The following is a 21364-nucleotide window of genomic DNA, read 5'->3' as shown; positions in this document are numbered from 1 at the left end:
GAGGCTTTGTAGAAAAATGGTTGCAATTTCTAAACGTATCATAGGATATTGCATCTCAGTTGTTTAATTTTAAATCCAAAATACTGGCATGCAGAACCCAAATCACAAAGATTCAGTCACTGGCCAGATATTTCTGGTCCTGACCGTATGCCCGCCACCCTGTTAGCATAAGTAGCAAGCACAATGAAGATGTTAGAGGGTGTTACATAGTTGTAATCTGCAGAGAATTCTTGTAATATTTCCTGGAAGCAGAGACCTTACTTACTGCCACCCTATATAATCAATACAAGCTATTCTGTCAATATCATAAAGATAGGGAAAGTCAACAGGTCAACATAAAGTGAATGGTTCCCTGTTCCACCAGCTTGAAGAATCAATGCTAAATCTATTCTTATCAAAGTCTACAGACCTTGAGCTATGGGAGATGCATCATGGTCCCAGACTGTCTGGAGGATGCTGTCAATCATACCCTGCTAACATCAGTCATTTTCACTTTCTTTGTTTTTCATTGTCCTAAACGGAAATGTTAGAAATGTCTGAATGATGTGCAAGATCAGTCAATTGTTATCTAGGTGAAACTAAATGTATGAAGTCGTGTCACATTTATTCTCCAGCATGAGGTTTTATGTTAAATTTGGCACATTTAGTCTTATTTTAAAGGGAATCTGTCAGCAGGTTGTTATGATACCGGCGTAGTACTGCTGGAAACCAGTTGTCGAAGGAGCACAAGAAGAACAGGAAGCGGGTAGTAGAAGTTCTTCGAGTTAGCAAAGAAGTAGTAGGAAACAATCTGTAGATAGGTGAGAACAGTCTGGGTAAGAATGTTCAGGACCTGGAAACTGGAACTAGGCTAACAGCAAGACACAATACTCAAGCAATGAGTGAGTGATCCATGTGGCTATAAGTAGGCCCAAACAGGAAACAAGATGGATTCCACAGGTTCAGAATCTGCTATATTAGTAAACGGCAATTGCAGAACACAACAGCAGTCTCCAGTGGTAAGGAGTGGGATTACAGCACAATTATTAATGTGAACAATAGCAGCCACTAGTGGTAAAAATATAGAAGAACAACTAGAATTCTGACACTGATATTTGCTATGTAACCTGAGAGCAGCATGATGTAGGGACAGAGATTCTGATTCCAGTGGTGTTTCACTTGCTCAGCAGCTTGCTGTAGTTTCAATACAATCAGTGTTTTATCAGCAGGTGATTATCACTACAGCGCTAGGTGTCCTGTGCAGACTAGACCAGCTTATCTGCGAAACCACACCCCCACCACTAATTGGCATCTTGTGGACTATGTACAGTGTGCACAGGAAGCTGCCAATCAGTGGTGTGGGCGGAGTTATATAGAGCATTGCTAGATGTGCAGCAGAGAAAACAGGGATTTTATCAAAACTGCAAGTCATTACGTTGTGACTTTTCACGACCACTCTCCCGACCATTTTGTGCACAGATTAAATAAATAAATATAGAAATATCTTCATGGATTTTAACATGATCTGGTGAGTGGTTGCAGATTTTGTGTCGTCCATGGATCTTCAATGAAAACAGTATGTCAGTTTGCATAAGGATTAGGAAGGGTGTAACTAGCTGACTCAGAAGATGATCACTAGGAATGATCCTATATAACCTGTTACCATGTTTCATTTAGTTAGTCATTGATGTATAATCTTGCAAAAAGTTTTTTTTTATTTCTTTGTCCATTATGAACGTTCATTTGTTCACTAGTACCATAAAAAGATACAATCGCCTACTTTCACTTTCGCCATCTTTGCCTTAGGTTATAGTTTGAAATGTGAGCACACCTTGAGAAGTAGTGAAAGTGAAAGGTGCTGTATTTAGAAGGGCGTATATAGTGAAATGAGAGATATTAACCTGTGTTTCTAGCATATGGAACAGGTCAGCGCTGCCGTTTCTGCAGTATTCTGCCGCACACAGGTTGGTAACTTTTTCTTATACAGATACTAATATCACAATTATGGTGAACTTCATACAGATTTCTTTGTGTGATTTGTCACTTTCTCCTGTATGTGTCATTACATCTCTACGATTAGATAACTCGACATACCTGGGAATGGATCAACTTTCTTCTAATGTTTAGCACTTTAGATGTATTTCACAAAAACAAAAAGCGCTGCTTTTTTTTTTTGCTTTATTTTTTTCAAAAAACGCAGCAACAGATGTTTGCTAGAAGTCAACAGGAAATTATGAGACGCACCAGACACATTGCATTTTTTCAGGTGGCTTTTTTTTTTTTTCATTTTAGCTTTTTTCAATTGTTGATTTATTTCTATTAATTTTAAGTTTTATTTTTTCAAAATTGCAATGTGCTCTAGATAAGGTGTATTTTTCTGCCACTTTGTGGGATTTTTTCTGTATTGTTTTTTTTTTTTAATTATTTTTTTGTGTGTGTTTCTTATTGAGCGTTTGACAACTGATTATTGACATCACAATGTGAATCTGCGCAAAAAAATTGTAATTGCATGATAGATGAATCGAGTGACTTGCAATGTTAAAAAACAGAATAAAAACAAAAACAGCAAAGCACAAGTGTTCACACTCAGTGGTTTTTTTTTCTGCAGCCTAAAAGTATGTTCACACTAGGCGTTTTTTTATGCATTTTTTAATGCAAATTTTTCAGCTGCGTTTTACAGTGCCAGCAAAGTCTATGAGATTTCAGAAATCTCCTGCACACACATTGGTTTTTGTGTCATCAGTATTTTGTGCTTTGCATGTTTTTTGGACAGTATAGCATGTCACTTCTTTCAGAGTTTTTTCATTGTTTTTCACCCATTAAAAGTAACGGGTGGTGAATAAACGCAGAAAAAACACCTAGTATGAACATAGCCATCAGGTTTTGCTGCGTTTTCAGTGAAAAATAGCAAATACAGCAGTATGTGAAATTCATTTACTTTTGTGATTTTCCCAAGTTTAACATCTTGTCTTGGTCACCAGAGATGGCAGTTTGGATTAGTACAATTTAATTAAATTAGTGATGTGTAAAAAGTAAACATTGGCTGACCACGTATTGTTCAATCTCACACCTTGGTCAGCCAATATTTACTTTCTACGCATCACTAAGTTAATTAAACTGTACTAATCCAAACTGTGTCTGACAAAGGTGTGAAATTGAAAAATGCCTGAGCAACTCAATGGCAGACCAAAGTGCGAAAGTAAGTAAATGCACTGCCATTGGTGATCTGTGTTCATGCTTCTGTGGTGGAAGCAAAGCTAAACTTTGGGATCATGAAAAATGCACCAAAGAACGCACCTAAACCTGCGTTTTTGCCACAGCTTCTTTCCTGCCAAGAGATTAGGTTTTGCTGCAGAAAAAAACACTGAAAAAACGCCTAGTGTGAACATACCCTAAACCAGCTTTCTTGCTGCATTCAAAACCCCAGAGTTCATCATTTTTGCTGCAAAAATGCTCAAAAAATTGACTTGACGCAGATTTAAAAAACGCTGCAGTTCTCAAATTCAGTAACAAAAAAATAATAGTGTACATGAGATTTCATCAATCTCATAGGTTTTCCTGGTACTGTTAAAATAATAAAGGCTTTTTTTCCCTGTAGCTCAGAAATCGTGCTAAAATGACGAAAAAACCCAAAGGTGCCCATACACGTTAGAGCAAAGCTGTCCAAACCTGCTGGTGTATGGGCACCTCAAGGGTGCAGTCATATTTAGGAGCAGCCAAAATGAAACAAAAATCTGCAATAGCCTGTAGTTAGACCGTTTTTCAAATTCTATGACATTTTAGTATATTTTATTGCAACACATATAGGCAGAACAATTGCACCTGATATAAAAAGTTCTTGGAACACAGAGTTCAGCAGCATTTTTCATGGTGAGTTTTTTGGGGGCTAAAATGCTACAGCCCCTATACAAGACCTGTGTCTTGGGTCTTTGCCCCCTCCCTCAATAATGCCCCCCACATATACACCTGCACCATGAACATTCCCATTATGCTCACATATACAAACACGTATATAAAATAAGTACATATAATCAAATTATACACATTACACATGTGTATATGACTCGCCCCCTGGGCCATGTTGCAGTGCGGCGCACGTGTGCGCGGGGGAATACCCGGAGCCGGATCCGATGGGGGTTGTAGTCTCCGAGTGGCGGGGACCCGGTCCGTGCCCAGGGTGGTCAAACCAAGTGGCGGTTATTGCTATGATGGTATTAGTGTCCGACTACGCCACCCGTTGAATGCGGTTACGAAACCGCCGCTGCAGGGCAGACCGCTGAGGCCGGTGGTATGGTTGTGCAGCGTGGATGGTATAACCCCCAACGGGAGGGGTATAGCCTCAGGGCAGCTGGTGAAGCAGGAAATGATGATAGTGGTAGTGGTGGGGTGACAAGGAATCGCAGAGACTTGTAGTGCAGGTTTAAAGCTTTACTCACAGTTGGTGTCCAGATCACTTCGGCCAAGAGTGACCACCCGAGCCGTGCTGCGTCCACCAGGTGCGGGACTCGGCCAACTCCCAGGCAGTTCCAGAACGTGGTCCTGAGCTCCCCTCTCTTCCTTCCTACTGGCCGTCCCCACCAGGGATCCACCTTTGTCCGGCTCCCTCGGGCCTTCTGGTGGTGAAACCTTTCCCGGCTTCCCTGACCCTATACGTGGTTTGCCTTCCTGGTGGATGTGGCGAGGGGTCGCGCCAAAACTTGACCACGACCTCCGGTTCCTGGCTAAGGATAATTGGCCTCCACCAGTTTGGGATCCGGTACCCTGTTCTGCCAACCCTTCACCCGTTAACTCGTGGGATCTCAGGGTTCCCTCTCTTCTTGCGTCTCTGGGCCTTTCTTGGTGTTCCTGTTTCTCCTTCTTCTTCTTTCTCTCTCTCTCTCAGGCCTCCTCTCCAGGCCTGGCTCTGGAGCTGGGCCCAGACTGAGCCACAGCTCCCTGTCAGCCCTCTCTGGCTGAGCTCCTCTCTAGACTGACCACCGATCCAAGATGGTGCCCCCCTTATATACTCCCTTCTGACACCCGAGCCCAGGTGACTAGCACCCAATGGGCTCCTACCTATGCCCAGAGTCCCTCCCCTCTCTGCTCCTACACCACTGGGATGTTCCTCCCCCCCCCACTCCAGACGGGGACAGAAGCTGTCGTACCTGCACATCTATCTGGTGGGAGTACCGTTGGTCTGTCCCCCGGAAATGGGGTGAGTGTAGTGCATGCAGCTAACTGAGCCCAGTTCCACGCCCCATCCTTACCCGGGAGTGGAATACCACACCTCTGGTTCGAGGTGCAATACCCCTGTAGCAGCCGAGTCCTCGGGGTGCTACATTCCCCCCTGGTAAATCACAGCACGTCCTCGGGCTGGAAAAGAGTAAAAGCAAATTAAAACATACAAAAATTTTAAAGTGTACACTCGCATGTAAGACATATTAACTTTCAATCATCCCTTTATGGGAGGTACTCTGTTCTTCTTATCGTTACAGGTATAAAACATTACGGAAACATTATCAGACTTTCTGCACACACTTATAAAATACCATTAACTCTGTTAGCATCATATAAAACTTTTTCATATAAAACATTCTTGACCAACACGTTCTTGATCTCTGGCCACCGTGCAACTTGCGACCAGGTAAAGTGCAACAGTCACTAATTTCGTGATAGAAAAAAAACAGTTCTTATAAAACCAGTAGGGGCGCTTTAAGAAGCGCAACTATTTACAGGGTGACCGCTCTCAGTCCTCGGCCAGTGGGGATAAGGGAGTGGCTGCTCACAGTCCTCAGCCTGATTAGGGAATAGGGCACACAGGTAACAGTCCCTTTAATAACTCGACTCTAGTCCCAACGGGGACCACACTCCAATTAGCAGCAATCCTTGTACCCCGACGGGTAACTATATACAGTTCTTTGTTCATGCTACTTCCCTTCAGTAGCTATGTCCTCTCCGTGCTCTCTCCTGAGGGTAGTCTTCAGACCCGTCCGGGTCCTCTTGGTCTTCCTCATACTGCATCTCCTCCTCAGTCAGCCGGTGTACGTGAAGGGCGTACGGTCCTTTAGCACACTGATGCCGGGTGAAGGCGACCACATCACCCGGGTAGAGGTCACGTCCGCGGTGTCCCTCCGGCAGGTGGCTCTCGACATCCCTGCGGGTGACAAAGACGTCGCCGGGGGTTCGATGATCCCGGATAAAGCCCCAGCCGTTCTCCAGTTGAAACTTTATTACGGTCCCGGTGGTGCGGGGGCCGTGGGCCGTACGGGGGTTTCGTCGGGCCCGGCGTTTCTGCTCCGCGCTTTGGGCCTGCAGCTGTTCCTCGCGGATCCGCCTCTCTCGCCGTTCTCTCCCAAAGACCTCCAGCTGTTGACGGCAGCACTCCTCCCGCCGGGCTGCGGCCGCCCGGGTCTCCTTGGTGAACCCCATGAGGTCCTCACCGGTCGGATCCCATGCGAATTGGGCGTCTTCCAACGGGAGCGGGACAATTTTGGCGGGTGCCGGTGCCGGGATCAGAGGCTCACACAGGGGCCGTTCCCTCCGGAGTCGGGGGTTGATGTACTCCGGTGGCCACACGAAGGGCAGCCCGTCTGGGCTAGTATGCTGCGCGAAGAGATCTTCGCCCAGGGGCAGCACTGTGGAGGTCGAGGGCGCTGTGGGGGCAGCGGCGCCCGGAGGTACCCGGCCTTGCGTCCAGGCCGGAGGCATCCTCTTTGGGTCCAGGTATGGCACCTTTGGGGAGGAGGGCGCTGTGGGGGCAGCGGCGCCCGGATGCACCAGGCCTTGCGACCAGGCCGGCGGCACAGTGGAGGTAGAGGGCGCTGTGGAGACCGCGGCGCCCGGGGGTACTCGGCCTTGCGACCAGGCCGGTGGCACTTCCTGTTTTGCCGCGCTCAGGGTCAAGGGGCATGGCGTAACAGAGGGCGTGACCGCGGCTCCTGCCGCTTGAGGCCTAGTTGGGAGCGTCGGCGGTGCGGCAACGGGCACGGGGAGTATGACTTCGGGCTCTGCAACGGGGAGCTGGGGCAGGCTTACGACTACTGGGCACGGGGTGATGACGTCCCCATTACCTGCTTCCTTCCTTGCAGCTCCCTCCGCGGCGTCGTCTCTGGCCTTCGTCCCTCCTGCACCATCCTCAGGGGCAGACATGCCCCACGTTGCGGGTGGCGTCCTCTGCTGGCGGGTTCCAGCCTGCTGGGCCATCTCCCTCCTCCATTCGGCCAGTGCTTCCTGCTGTACTCGGGCCATCTTCCGGGCCAAGGCCTCCAGCGCGGTCTGTGCACGCTCCCGATCTCTGGGGAGTTGTGCCAGGATCTCCACCAGGCCTTCTGGGGTGGCGGCCTGCAACAGGCTCCGAACCACGGGGTCGGTGCTGCTCGACTCTTCCTCCATCCCCGGGTGCGATCTGTCCAGACTCCTCCAGGCCGCACCCATCTTCTCAGCTTTATTCCCTATCCGCCCCCATTGGGAGTGGTCCCGGGGCATCTTAGTGACAGTCAGTTTCAGGGGCAAACCCCCCACTCTGATGGACATCTCCATTATTGTAGTCTCGGCTGGTGGGGGCGGTCTCTTCCTTTGGCGCCACTCTGGGGCCATGCCCACGATGGGAGGTGGTCTCTTGCCACCCTCTGGCACGCCCATAATGGCGTCCGCTCTGCCAGGGCGGGAAACCTTCTCAGATGGCGGGAATCGTCTCCTGATGGCGGGAAACTCCGCGGATGGCGGGTAAAGGCTGCAAATGGCGGGCAAACGGCGGGAAACGACTCCGGACGGCGTCCGATGGCGGGAACCCTCCGGAATTGGCGGGAGACTTCTTTTTGAGGTACATGTTAACTTTTCTTCAGGCACGCAGTACCCGGTGGTTGCGGGCACGTAATCCTGCCGACTACGCCAAAGTTGACTCGCCCCCTGGGCCATGTTGCAGTGCGGCACACGTGTGCGTGGGGGAATACCCGGAGCCGGATCCGATGGGGGTTGTAGTCTCCGAGTGGCGGGGACCCGGTCCGTGCCCAGGGTGGTCAAACCAAGTGGCGGTTATTGCTATGATGGTATTAGTGTCCGACTACGCCACCCGTTGAATGCGGTTACGAAACCGCCGCTGCAGGGCAGACCGCTGAGGCCGGTGGTATGGTTGTGCAGCGTGGATGGTATAACCCCCAACGGGAGGGGTATAGCCTCAGGGCAGCTGGTGAAGCAGGAAATGATGATAGTGGTAGTGGTGGGGTGACAAGGAATCGCAGAGACTTGTAGTGCAGGTTTAAAGCTTTACTCACAGTTGGTGTCCAGATCACTTCGGCCAAGAGTGACCACCCGAGCCGTGCTGCGTCCACCAGGTGCGGGACTCGGCCAACTCCCAGGCAGTTCCAGAGCGTGGTCCTGATCTCCCCTCTCTTCCTTCCTACTGGCCGTCCCCACCAGGGATCCACCTTTGTCCGGCTCCCTCGGGCCTTCTGGTGGTGAAACCTTTCCCGGCTTCCCTGACCCTATACGTGGTTTGCCTTCCTGGTGGATGTGGCGATGGGTCGCGCCAAAACTTGACCACGACCTCCGGTTCCTGGCTAAGGATAATTGGCCTCCACCAGTTTGGGATCCGGTACCCTGTTCTGCCAACCCTTCACCCGTTAACTCGTGGGATCTCAGGGTTCCCTCTCTTCTTGCGTCTCTGGGCCTTTCTTGGTGTTCCTGTTTCTCCTTCTTCTTCTTTCTTTCTCTCTCTCAGGCCTCCTCTCCAGGCCTGGCTCTGGAGCTGGGCCCAGACTGAGCCACAGCTCCCTGTCAGCCCTCTCTAGCTGAGCTCCTCTCTAGACTGACCACCGATCCAAGATGGTGCCCCCCTTATATACTCCCTTCTGACACCCGAGCCCAGGTGACTAGCACCCAATGGGCTCCTACCTATGCCCAGAGTCCCTCCCCTCTCTGCTCCTACACCACTGGGATGTTCCTCCCCCCCCCCACTCCAGCCGGGGACAGAAGCTGTCGTACCTGCACATCTATCTGGTGGGAGTACCGTTGGTCTGTCCCCCGGAAATGGGGTGAGTGTAGTGCATGCAGCTAACTGAGCCCAGTTCCACGCCCCATCCTTACCCGGGAGTGGAATACCACACCTCTGGTTCGAGGTGCAATACCCCTGTAGCAGCCGAGTCCTCGGGGTGCTACATATACATCATGCACACAAACTCAGAAGCGTAAATACGATACGTATAAACATTCTGTATACATGTGCATGTGACACACATATACAGTGGATATGGAAAGTATTCAGACCCCCTTAAATTTTTCACTCTTTGTTTCATTGCAGCCATTTGGTAAATTCTAAAAAGTTAATTTTTTTTCTCATTAAAGTACACTCTACACCCCATCTTGACTGACAAAAAAACAGAAATGTAGAAATTTTTGCAAATTTATTAAAAAAGAAAAACTGAAATATCACATGGTCATAAGTATTCAGACCCTTTGTTCAGACACTAATATTTAAGCCACATGCTGTCCATTTCCTTGTGATCCTCCTTGAGATGGTTCTACTCCTTTATTGGAGTCCAGCTGTGTTTAATTAAACTGATAGGACTTGATTTGGAAAGGCACACACCTGTCTATATAAGACCTCACAGCTCACAGTGCATGTCAGACCAAATGAGAATCATGAGCTTAAAGGAACTGCCCAAGAGACAGAATTGTGGCAAGGCACAGATCTGGCCGAGGTTACAAAAGAATTTCTGCATTACTCAAGGTTCCTAAGAGCACAGTGGTCTCCATAATCCTTAAATGGAAGAAGTTTGGGACCACCAGAAGTCTTCCTAGACCTGGCCATCCAGCCAAGCTGAGCAATCATGGGAGAAGAGCCTTGGTGAGAGAGGTAAAGAAGAACCTCAAGATCACTGTGGCTGAGCTCCAGAAATGCAGTAGGGAGATGGGAGAAAGTTCAATAAAGTCAACTATCACTGCCGCCCTCCACCAGTCGGACCTTTATGGCAGAGTGCTCCGACGGAAGCCTCTCCTCAGTACAAGACATATGAAAGCCCGAACAGAGTTTTCTCAAAAACACATGAAAGACTACCAGACTATGAGAAATAAGATTCTCTGGTCTGATGAGATGAAGATAGAACTTTTTGGTGATAATTTTAAGCAGTATGTGTGGAGAAAACCAGGCACTGCTCAACACCTGCCCAATACAATCCCAACAGTGAAATATGGTGGTGGCAGCATCATGCTATGGGGTTGTTTTTCAGATGCAGGGACAGGACGACTGGTTGCAATTGAAGGAAACATGAATGCGGCCAAGTACAGAGATATCCTGGATGAAAACCTCTTCCAGAGTGCTCTGGACCTCAGACTTGGCCGAAGGTTCATCTTCCAACAAGACAATGACCCTAAGCACACAGCTAAAATAACAAAGGAGTGGCTTCAGAACCACTCTGTGGCCATTCTTGACTGGCCGAGGCAGAGCCCTGACCTAAACCCAATTGAGCATCTCTGGAGAGACCTGAAAATGACTGTCCACCAACGTTCACCATCCAACCTGACGGAACTGGAGGGGATCTGCAAGGAAGAATGGCAGAGGATCCCCAAATTCAGGTGTGAAAAACTTGTTGCATCATTCCCAAAAAGACTCATGACAGTACTAGCTCAAAAGGGGGCTTCTACTCAATACTGAGCAAAGAGTCTGAATACTTATGACCATGTGATATTTCAGTACCCACTGTATATATCAAACAAATATGTTGTACAAAGTTATACATTTAAATGTGGCATATATTATCCTGTAATTTCTACCAAAGAACACCAGAAAAACACACATACTGTAATACGGAAAGATGGATACTGCAAAGTTTGTCATTTAATCTCTTAGTGTTTGTTAAGTCAAACAGAAGAATTTTTTTTTGTTCTCATCTTCCCACATTCAATTTAAAGAGTGTAAATAATGTTGCAGATAATGGTGGATAGATAATGTGTTATGTATGTATATTATATATGTATGTATATCACCACCAAAGATGCAGGAATGCAGTCCAAAATGCATGTCATTTTTTATGTGAAAAATGGCAATGGTGTCATCAGTGTTTTGGATCAGTGTGTCATCAGTATTTGGTCAGTGTGTCCGTTTTTACAATCAATGTCATCTGTGTTTTGGATCAGTGTGTCATCAGTATTTGGTCAGTGTGTCCGTTTTTACAATCAATGTCATCTGTGTTTTGGATCAGTGTGTCATCAGTATTTGGTCAGTGTGTCCGTTTTTACAATCAGTGTCATCAGTGCTTTGGATCAGTGTATCAGTGGAAGGGGGGTTTCACAGATGGATAAAGAAATAAAGAAATTAGAAAGCTTCTCCTACACTTTAAATAAGGACAGCACACCGACGGCACATTGATGCCATCCGTGTGCTGTACTTATTTTTCATGGACCAATGTCTCCTTGAGCTTTGAATGGACACACGGTCTGGAATAAACAAGGACATGTGAATAGCACCATAAGTTATAATGGGTATGTGAAAAAAAAATGGATAGAACACGTATGTGCAAAACAGAAGTCTGAATGAGGCCTAAACTATTTATTCCTTCTCGCAACTGTGAGTCTCTAAAACAGGAAGAGAATAAAATATATGTCATAATGTGTGAAATAATCTTAAAGGGAACCTGTCTCGTTGGATAACTCCATTTTCCTGCAGATATGGGGTTAATCTGCAGGTTAACAGTGCTATGCTGATGCACAACTGCAGTACTGAAAGTGTGGCACCTGGAAGAAAATGAACTTTATTCTTCCTTGGAGCTACCGGCTTTCAGTCATACAGGCGTGCTGCCACGACTACAGTCCCTGCTCACAGCACTGTAAGTGGTGGCTATGAGTACTCCACCGCACTTTGACTTAGGCCACATTCACATATTCAGTATTTTACATCAGTATTTGGAAGCCAAAATCAGAGGTGGGTGAAAAATTCAGACCGCATGATGCCGTTGTATTCGGCTGGCCAGGACCAGGTGTTACAGAGTTCAATAAGGGAGACCATAGTTCATAAATAAACACATTTTTACTGAACAATAACTTTTGAGGAACTATGTACAGCAGGTAATAGGTATTAATCTTCATGGATGTTTCTGCTGTGACATGGAACATTATCACACACTTCTTCCTCTCTTCCCGGGAGTCACTTTCGCCCTCTACTCTGTCTAACTCTTCTGCATCCACCCAACCCAGCGCACTCTATTCCAGGAGCCTCCTCATCTCCAATAACAGTACTACAGTCCAGCAAGCAAGAGTCCTATACTTCCACCTACGGCTCCGCATCTTTCTCCCCTTAGGGGAGTTTTCTATGCCAATATGGCTACCACTTAGCTTTCCACTCTATTGACGCTTCTTGACCACCTCACGTGGCTTTTCTTCTTCGTCTCGCTTTTTTCTCTATTCCGTTATCCGACTGACAGACAACTCTGTACCGTCCTGCTAGGTGTCCTGCCCCAGGCCTCGATACTTTTTCATTTTTTCTCTCACTCTGGACGTTAACCACTTCCTTCTCATTGTCGCTTCCTTCGTAGGGCTTACTACCTGCCTAATCGTCTCCATTTTGCCATTAACGCACCAACTACTTGCGGTTCTTCTGCTCAGCCAGACCTAAGGTCTGCTACTGCTACAGGCACGTCCCTATCTGCCATTCTACCCGGAAACTCTCTGTTGTGCCCTCACTTAGCTCCTCCCCCTGGGCTAGTCCCAACTATTAACTCCTGTCAACTACCTAGTACTGGGTAGAGCACAAGTCTATCACTAGCATTATAAATCATTAAACATTTCAAACACCATAATGCATAACATCATTTTACATATCTTCAAGGGAGAATGTGGGCAACACTACCACCTTCTTACAAAATGTCAGACATGCTTTTGGTTGAAAACATCCATTTCCATTAACCTTGCAGTATATTGGTACAAAAATGTGTTGCTTTTTTGTCAGAAATATCTGCCATTTATTTGTAGAGACATTCACAACCTATATGTGAGTATGGCAGAAGTCAGTCCACAAAAGCTGATCTCTGCAAAATCATCTGGAGTGGATATTAAATCAATGTACTTGCATGTTTATATCGACTTTTCTGAATACATTGCTTATATAGGTCACTCTAGACATATGAACACTATCATCTGGGGTTATTAACTTTGCTATACACTGCATTAAAATGTTTAAAGAGGACCTGACACCAGGTTAAAAGTTTCCAGTTTTTGCTCTTATTTTATTGCCAATGCTCACGTCAGTCTTCTGATTTTTAAAATTCCACTATATGGTACCAGAGATATGGAACCTTTTCTTTAGTGCTAATTTTTATGGTCTTGCCAGGGGGCAAAGTTGACTGGGTAATAATGCAGAGCAGCCTAAAGGCACGCCCCAGAGGAAACTGTGAACCACGTCCCTTTGGCTAAGACCATAGAAATAAGCACAAAATAAAAACATCCATATCTCTAGAACTGTATGGTGGATTATGAAAAAAAACCCAGAATGCTTTGGATTAACGGGAATAAAATAAGAGCAAAAAATAGAGACTTTTTATCTGGTGATAGGTCCTTTTTAAGTGAATTTAGTGCTGTTTTCTATGCTCTTTTAAATGTGTTTATGTAAAGGAGGAAAATATCACAATCTCTCCAAGGTGTGGTCAAAGTAATTTACATGAACTAAAGGAAATAATAAACCTGGCAGGACTGATAACACTTCAATTAACTCCACCGTGTTCTTAGAGGACATTATAAAGCACTGCTGAGCAGTGTAGCTGTGAATCCACAGGGCTGAGATAAATGCTCTCATGTCTATATGTTACACATGCTCAGCAGCAGCAACGTTATGGAGGACACTATAAAGCACTACTGAGCAGCATAGCTGTGAATCCAGAGGGCTGAGATAAATGTTCTCATGTCTATATGTTACACATGCTCAGAAGCAGCAACGTTATGGAGGACACTATAAAGCACTACTGAGCAGCATAGCTGTGAATCCACAGGGCTGAGATAAATGTTCTCATGTCTATATGTTGCACATGATCAGAAGCAGCAACCTTATGGAGGACATTATAAAGCACTACTGAGCAGTGAATTTGTGAATCCACAGAGCTGAGATAAATGCTATCATGTCTATATGTTGTACATGCTCAGAAGCAGCAACGTTATGGAGGACACTATAAAGCACTACTGAGCAGCGTAGCTGTGAATCGACAGGGCTGAGATAAATGCTTTGATTGTCTATATGTTGCACATGCTCAGAAGCAGCAGCCTTATGGAGGACATTATAAAGCACTATTGAGCAGTGTAGTTGTGAATCCCCAGGGCTGAGATAAATGCTCTCATGCCTATATGTTGCATATGCTCAGAAGCAGCAACCTTATGGAGGACATTATAAAGCACTACTGAGCAGCGTAGCTGTGAATCGACAGGGCTGAGATAAATGCTTTGATTGTCTGTATGTTGCACATGCTCAGAAGCAGCAGCCTTATGGAGGACATTATAAAGCACTATTGAGCAGTGTAGTTGTGAATCCCCAGGGCTGAGATAAATGCTCTCATGCCTATATGTTGCATATGCTCAGAAGCAGCAACCTTATGGAGGACATTATAAAGCACTACTGAGCAGCGTAGCTGTGAATCCACAGGGCTGAGATAAATGCTTAGTAGAAAGCAGAAGCAAGGTCTGTGTGCATGTGCCTCACTTTTTCATTTTGCTCTGCCACACCTTTCGAGACAACGGTAATATGATTGAACTAGAAGTCCATCTTGTTTTGACCAAGAATGATTTTTGCAGTTTTTTAAAGCTCCAAAGCAGAGGGAGGAGCAAAAGTGTCTAATTAATGGACAAATAAGCATTTCTCTAAAAAAGATATAGTGAAAAGTTTGCTATATTCACTTATAGTATTGAATTATGCATAGTTTGTTAACCATTTATCTTTTTTAGATTGCCTTTAAAAGAAATGTTTTAAGGTGGACACACCCTGAAAGTACAAAATATAACAGTTAACTAATGTTTTACTTGTCTATATTGTTACTATGCATCAAAACATGAAACTAAAGCAATGCAAATCCTACTGTAATAGTACAGTATATTCACTTTGATATGCTATGAGCATGGAAAAAGTTGCATTTTGCAATATGTTTTGGTCATACAGAAATACAATAGGAACAGATGACTGGAAGAGGGATACTTCAGTACATGTAGGCTGAAATTGAGTAAGTTATACAGAAAAGAACTACAACGTAGGACTAAATAAAGGTGTTGTCCAGGTCATATACTGTAAATTGTTCTTCAAGTTTTAGCAATAGATAAATAAGTATTTTTTTAATTTTTTTACTTTTATTGAAAATTTAATTTTTTTTCCATTTTTTAGCACAACAGAAAGTGCTGTAGTCATTTTTGTTGCGCCAAAGAAAGGAATCCGTTCTCTCCTTTCTCTGGCGGGACATCAGAGAAGCATGTAGACATATGGGGTGCTGTGCTGAAAGCCGCACTCCTTCATTTCCGTTCCATAATCCCAGAAGGTAAGAGACTTGTGAGCCTCTCGTCCACCGATTAGAAACTATTGACCTGGCTGATAGACATGAGTCCCGCGAATCGATCCATCCATCTCTACCATGCACGTGACTTTGTAATGAACGTAAAGTCTAGCATTACTATTGTCTTTTAGTATCGTAATTGCATTGATCTGTATGTAAAATTTGGGTAAAATTATTCAGTAAGTTAGGGTAGGTGCACACGAACGTTTTCTCTCCTTCTGAGAAAATTGTTCTGCTAATGCTGACCATACTCTGATGAGAGCGGGATCAGTTTTTCTGGGAGATGTCCATTATTCCTTGTGAATCCACCACCTTACCAGCACCATATTTACACCATACAATGTTTCGCCATACAATGATGAAGTCATCAGAGGTTCTTCGAGCACCTTCTTATTTATCTAGGTTTCCCTCTCTTTAAAAAAAAAGTTAAACTTCCACCCCTCTGTGCATAATACTCCTTTTATAGGTCATTTGTTCGCATGGTTTCTATTTACCACTTTCATGTGTTGCTTTTCTTTGAAACTCCACTTGTAAGGTCACCATCACAGAGATGTCTTTTTACTGTTGGAGATGGCATTGTCATTTCTCTTGCCCACAATTTAAGGACCTATAAAGTGTCTGTTTCTCAAATTAAAATCTGCAAATTTCTGCACCAAAAACTCAGCAAAGAAATTTAGTGTGATCACATACTCACAGCCCCATAGAACCTCTATTTAGTAGGTCCATGTGTAGATGTTGCACCTGGTTTGTGGTGACCCTGTTTAGCCTGTATTTTAACCTCAATATTACAGCCAAAATACTGTACATGAATCTTCCACTTTTCTACTAATTTGCCCTGATTTGGTTTAGTAGAACTAAGAGAGGTCCATGTATTTGTGACTATTAAATGAAAAATATGGGGGGCATTCATCACTAGCTGAAAAAGTTGTCATGGCTCGACAAGTGGGATGCGGTCACTCAAAGCCCAACCAAGTTACTTTTCCAGAAATTGGTGTAAATTATAGCAAAAATCTATGCCAGTTCTTAGCTGACATGGGTTAGATTTTTTGGCCAGAGATGAGCCTAAGTTATTATGAGACGTGCTTATGAATAAATTAAGTGTCGACTCCCCTCTTAAAACTTTGCCACATTTTGGCCAGATGAATCCAGCATTTATCTCATAATATGGTTTAGATTCAACTGGCTATTACTCGATTGCGGTTGGCAATACCTCATACATCATACCTTAAAGGGAACTTGTTATCAGATTTACGCATGGCAGCTTGAATCAGACACTGGCAATGTGATTTCAGTCAAGTATTTTTTACTCTGAAATGCAGCAGGTGTTTCAATGTTAACATACATTGAAAAGATGGTTGTGACTAAGTGCCAGCTTCTCCCCACCATGATCTCTTTTACTGATGTAGAACTATGTGCCACGCTCTCTCTCCTTACAATGCGCATTGACAGTGCGCTCTCTTTCTGGCTTTTCACTTCTCATCAGAGTCAGCCAGGGAGCGCACTGTCACTACGCATTGAGAAGAATATTGCACAGTGACAAGGAAGTTCTTACTGAGCATATATCAGAATTGACAAACGACGCATGATCAGTAGAGAAGGGACAAGCCCAGGCCCTAAAATGAACATCACTGATGACATAGATATAGAGCAGAGGCAAAGGCTGCGGTAGTGACCACAGCCTCTGCCCTCTGATGTCGTCTCATTTGAGCATCCCAATTTGCACTGGGGATTCTCAAACAATGCGTCATCAAAAGGGAAGTACTTAAAAAAATAAATAAAGGAGTTAGAGAAAGTAGAGAGGGAATGTTAGGGACTTTTTATTTAAAGTGTATTAGAAAAGAGATTAGATTACTTCAATAAATAGATAGGTATTTAGGATTAGAATCAATGTTAGTTTCAGACCACCCCTGTAATAATATAACTTTCATTACAAAATCTTCAGATTTACTCAAAAATGACTACATCTAGTATTTTGTATGACCTCCATGATTTTTAAGGACAGCACCAAGTCTTTTAGGCATGGAATGAACAATTGGCGACATATTGCAAAATCTGTCTTTTTCCAATCTTCAAGAATGATATCTATCAGAGCTTGGATGCTGGATGGAGAGTGATGCTCAACTCTTGTCTCTTCACAATTTCCCATAGGTGTTTGATTGGGTTCAGATCAGGAGACACACTTGGTCACTGAATCAGTTTCACCCTGTTCTTCAGAAATATAACAGTGGCATTGGCTGTGTGTTTTGGATCATATTCATGTTTCAAAAGTGCACGTCTACCAAGGGCACGGAGTGACGGTAGTATCTACTTTTCACTATAGAGCTGTACATCTGTGAATTCATGATACCATAAATGTAGCTCCCTAACACCAGTAGCACTCATGCAGCACCACATAAGGACACTGCCACCACTACCACTATGTCTCACTGTAGGCACCATGCATTTTACTTTTTACTCCTCCCTTTACGACGCCATACAGTTTTGAAGCCATCAGTTCTAAAAAGATTTAACTTGGTCTAATCACTCCAGACTAAAGAGTCCCAGTAGTCTTCATATTTTTCAGCATCAGCCCTGGCAAATTAAAGGTGGTTTTTTTTGTGCATGCGCCTCAGGAGAGGCTTCCTTCGTGGACGTCATCCATGCATGCCAATCCTCTGCAGGGATGTCGTATTGTGTAATTGGAAACTCTCACCCCAGTTTGGCTTTCTGCTTTTTTAGCTAACTGCAGTGAACTTGCATGGAGATTTTCTTCAAACTTTCTCATCAGAAGATGCTCTTGTTTAGGTGTTAACTTCCATGGTCAGCCTGCATGCCTCTGTGAGATGGTTTCAGTTCCATATTTGTTACATTTTTGTATCACTTTTGCTACAGTATGTAAAGCTTTGCTGTTCTTCTTGTAGCCTTCACATTTCTTGTGTAAAGAAATTTTTTTCTTTCTTAAATTTTACAACATTTCTCTTCCATGTGGTGCCATTGCTGACAGCATGAAATGGAAAGGGATTTTCTTTATTAAGTAACGCCCTTTTATAGTCCACTGTCTGCTGTCCACCAGTGTAATGAATAATATAGAATTATCGGTGGTGGAATTCTTGTTCATTAGACTTTTGTAGGATAAACCTTAGCTTTGCTCCTAAGACTTTCATTGGGGTGTACTCATTTTTGCATCATAGTCTTGAATGATTTTGTTACGAAAATTACTTTTTTGAGTGTGCAAAATAATAAATCTAGTTTGAAATCAATTGTCGTCATTTGTGGTAGTATTTTGTCGGATGGTATCCCAGAGAAAATGTTGATTCTGAAAGGAATCTAAAGGTTTTCTGACAAATCTTTTATTTATGCTGAGCACTGTACCAATTTGGAAACTTGACAGACAGTTTTATTGTTAATAGGGTTCATCAGGCACTGTTGATATCATGAGATGAATAGGGCATTGCCAATTTTTATCCATAGGATTGGTCATGACTTATAGATTGGTGGGCAGCTGAACACTGGGACCTGCACCTATTGACAGAATGAAGCACTTTTATCCCTGTTAGCATGGAGGGGTGGTGTGCCTACTCGACCACCACTCTATTTATACTGTTTGTGACTTCCAGAGAAAGCCAAGTGCAGTATTCGGCAGCCCCATTGAAAGTGAATGGAGCAGCATTTGTGCATGCACACTCTATTCTAACAGGAATAAAAGTGCTCTGTTGTGCCAAAAGGTGCGGGTCGCAAAAGTCGGACTCTCACCTATCTAATAAGGTATTACCTAGTCTGCAGATAGGTGATAACTTATCTTAATTGGACGATCCGTATAAGTTTATAGTTCCATTTGCAAACATAATTGGGACCATATATTTTTACAGTACAAAGGATCATGTAGTCCTCTGCGATGGAGACCCCTACAAAGTGTCAAAAGCAGAATAAACCTACCCTAACACAATGCTAAAAGAAATGGAGAGGAAAGTAGAGCAGAGAAAGCATATCATGCAATCCCTGAGCCATAGCAGCTGCAATTTTAATGGATTTGATCTCAGAAACAGCTGCACAGCCAGTTATGTAAAGGAGTTGAACAGACTCTACAGCGGCAGCACAATAAAAAAAAAAATGAGTGAAGACTGTTTTGAAAGTTGCTTGATTTTGCATTTAGAAACAAATGAAAAATACACAACATGCGAAGGTGCCCAAAGTCTTTAGTCATATACCTTATCAAAGGTATTCAGCCATTTTAAAAACTCAGGTTACAGTTTCTTTTGTCTTGCAATAATTTATAATAACTTTGTTGCTGAACCATAATAAACCCTGAACATGAACTGTTGCCTATAAAAAAAAAAGTATCCAAAAAACAAACATTCATGCTAAGTGACTTCTCATTATGGAGTCATTCATAATATTATGAGCCAAAAAAAAAAAAAACAATTAGAAATATGTTAAGCCACCATTGAATATTTCCAACATTGTAAAAAATGTTTGATTTCCTGACTATTAAGATAATTCTTCAATTTCTTTCTGCGGCAGCGTCCTTGATGTGTTTATTTTACCCCTAACGTGTATCGTCTAACACATCCTGAAGCCATTAATCTGTCTTCACTGCGTATTTGGACATGAAATTCATGATGTTCCTGTTACCACAATAATAAATGTTTGTAGCCACTGTTCATCAGAAATGACCTCATATTGTCTTTGCAGTCCAAGAAATACAGTTGACCTCTTAAAAGATAAACTTGCTGACCTCTAATGATATAATAGTATAGGTAAGCAAACAACGAGCCAAACTTTGGAAGTTTTCACCAGTGAACATTTTTCTCTTTTCATAATCATGACGTATAGCCAAAACGGTTTACTTAGCCAGTAAAATCTATTTGATGTCAGTGGGGTTGTCGGACACCATAAAAAGTGGAGGAAAAAAAAACAACCCCCTTCTTAGTCTCAGAAACAGTTGTGCTAAAGAGAGGGGCTGGCTTCATTACAAATCTCAGCTCCTCTGTGTCTTTATGGTAACAGACTACAAATATAATCAAACTTATCTGAAATCACAGTTAGTTGTATCAATCCCCTAAATCTTACGAACCCCATGTTTCATAGTTTTTAAGGTTGAAAGTAGTCATAAGTCCACCAAGTTCAACCTATAACCTGACTAACAAGTTGATCCGGATTAAAGCAAAGACTCCATGAGACAGAAGCTAATTTTAGATGCCTTGATACTGTTAAAAATGATGGACATTCCCTTTAAGGACATAAATTATTTAGTTTGTATATATTTCACTTTCTTACTTGCAAGAGTCAAGACATGTTAACCAGTGGCGTACCTTGAAGCTCATGGGCCCAACAAGAGCTCCACCTGGGCCCCCAATTATTGCAAGTCTTTAACAGCATTGGCCTTTTTGTGTAGGCCAAAGAGACTTTTTGGGTCCGGGTGCGATAATGACCTCTGCACCTTTTGTAGTTACGTCCCTGGCATTAACTGTAAGAATGTTGCTTATGAGGGACACAGGTTACCCTTTCAAAGAATAATAATAAAATTCAGCTTTCATTAACCTAATTACACCAGATGTCTGACACTAAACAGATGTAAATCCTTCTATCTCAGGTGACCATTTGCTTCCCGGGGTCACACCATGTCTGTGTTACTTCACACACCCACAATCAGTCACCGCCCACTAAGTAATGTGGTATTTACTCTCCTCACCTATCACAGGCCTCATCCTGCAGATCCTTATTTCCCTCATCTCATGTCCCTTTTCTCTAGACCCCTTTTCGTCTCACCCTGACCGTATACACAAGGGTCTTAATTCCCCTTTCATTAGGCCCTGCTTTCAAGGGTTGCAGCTTCACTGCACCCAGGCCATAAATTCAGGAGCCCCACTTTTCTCAACCCAGACCCTGTTTCTCTCAACCTAGTCTCCAAG

At 43.9% G+C, this 21364-nt stretch overlaps 1 long non-coding RNA gene across 1 annotated transcript in view; it reads left to right on the top strand.

Moving 5' to 3' along the window:
- The first annotated feature begins 1812 nt into the window (after window positions 1-1812).
- Window positions 1813-21364, top strand: part of LOC141173148 (uncharacterized) — a 186264-nt gene continuing 166712 nt past the window's right edge. The window contains exon 1 of the long non-coding RNA XR_012252595.1: window positions 1813-1943. This is a non-coding gene — a long non-coding RNA (uncharacterized lncRNA). The remainder of the gene's footprint in view (window positions 1944-21364) is intronic.

This window comes from Phyllobates terribilis, unplaced genomic scaffold (assembly GCF_046119375.1).
Source record: "Phyllobates terribilis strain yellow unplaced genomic scaffold, ASM4611937v1 Scaffold_12__6_contigs__length_324123572, whole genome shotgun sequence".
NCBI classification, from domain to species: domain Eukaryota; kingdom Metazoa; phylum Chordata; class Amphibia; order Anura; family Dendrobatidae; genus Phyllobates; species Phyllobates terribilis.
Note: the sequence above shows the minus strand (reverse complement) of the source record. Positions and strands in the feature narration are given on the sequence as shown.